We start from the raw sequence: 1,761 nt of genomic DNA, 5'->3' as shown, positions 1-1,761 counted from the left end.
CAAAGACGAGCGAATAAAATAAGATGTTAAAATTATAATAATATAATTTAATGCTTTTTAAACATTAAATTATATTATTATAATTTTAACATCTTATTTTATTCGCCCGTCTTTAGCTAAATTTTAATATAATTGATTTTGTATATCTTTACTTACTTTTAATTTAATTGAATATGAAAAAGCCAAGGTTTTTAAAACTGATTCTTAACTCTCGAAAGTGATTATCTAATTCTATGTACTCTGGAATAGAGTAGAGATGAATACCTTCTCGGCATATTTCAATTCATTTTTTTTTCTTCACGGAAATATCCTGCTTCAGCGAAAAAAAGAGTGACATGTTGACGTAATAGAATTTTTCAAGGCTACAACGCAGAAGAGAAAATATTAAACAATAAATAATTTGAAACAGGAATGCAATGAGGCCAGCAACTGAAATAAGCAAGAAATATTTGTATCGGTTAAACGAAATACTTGCGATTCTGGACGAAAGGACAAAATAATTTACGGTTAAGATAACGCGTTAATTTATATTATTTTCTTGTCTTTTGGTATCTTTTAGTATTCCGATACTTTTAAAATTAAAAAAAAAATGATAAAATAGGAAGAAAACTAAAATATTTTGCACTACGTACTATTTAACGCAATTTGCTTAACGTCTGTTAATTATTCATTGCATATTACCATGTTAGTTTAAAAATCACGCCAATTTAAATTTATTTTTAATTAACAATGTAAATACGTATGTGTGCCGTGCGCAAAATAAAATATATAAAACTTTTACTTTGTAATTTCCGAACGCAGAAATTATGTAAAAATGATACGAGCGAGTTACAAAAATAATCTTTATATTCGGTTATCTTCTACACATTGCATAGTAAATAACATTGATAAGCGGGTATCTTAATTAAATACACGCCCCTTGCCGTGCAATTAGAAGTGTTATTTTTACTTTGCAGAGCATAAAATTCCTTTTCTCACACATACGAAATTCTGCGAAAGCACGACGGGGGTTTCCCTTCGCCGACGGATTCTCGCGGAAGAATAGATAACGTGGAGAATCCGCGAAATAATTGTGTACAACGGCAACATCCGGTATTCCGGTCGATTATTCGATAATCGTCGACTGCGTTCTGGACTACAGATTAGAATGTTCTCTTATTAGGAGTTCCCATCGCCCTCCCCTCTCCTTTTTTTCTTGATCACGTGTTGGGTGCGTCATATACGTAATTGAAGTAAAAACGCAAATTCATGCTCTCGAATTAAGGGTCAAATAACTTCGAATAATATTAATCGATGTTAATTGAGAATTCGTATAATTGCTAACAAGCTTGCGTTAAGGCTCCTGAGTAATCACCACAGTCATATTGAATTGTGACGTCAAAGGCGAGAAATGACACGTTAATTTTTATTACGTGTCATTTATAAATAAAGACAATTTAGATGAAACAAAATGATGAGATTCCTTTTTGAAATATTTATAAAAATGGACGAAAACTATGCTTATCCTCCCTGACAGTAGATAATTGTAAAAAGTGATAAAAGGCATATGAAGTATTTTTATTCAATGCGCATGCGTAGCTTATTTTTATTTACACGTGCCTTTATCACTGTTTGCTGATTTTTTTCACTGATATATATAACTGAAATGCAGATAATCTTATTTACGTTTTTTATTTATTATTTTATTTATTGAAGAGCCTTGCTACAGGAAACGCTTAATTTCTGAGATGCTTAATATTGAAAAGCAGAAAAGTAATTTAA

Source organism: Trachymyrmex septentrionalis, unplaced genomic scaffold (assembly GCF_001594115.1).
Source record: "Trachymyrmex septentrionalis isolate Tsep2-gDNA-1 unplaced genomic scaffold, Tsep1.0 scaffold25, whole genome shotgun sequence".
Lineage (NCBI taxonomy): Eukaryota > Metazoa > Arthropoda > Insecta > Hymenoptera > Formicidae > Trachymyrmex > Trachymyrmex septentrionalis.
This window is presented reverse-complemented; position numbering follows the sequence as displayed.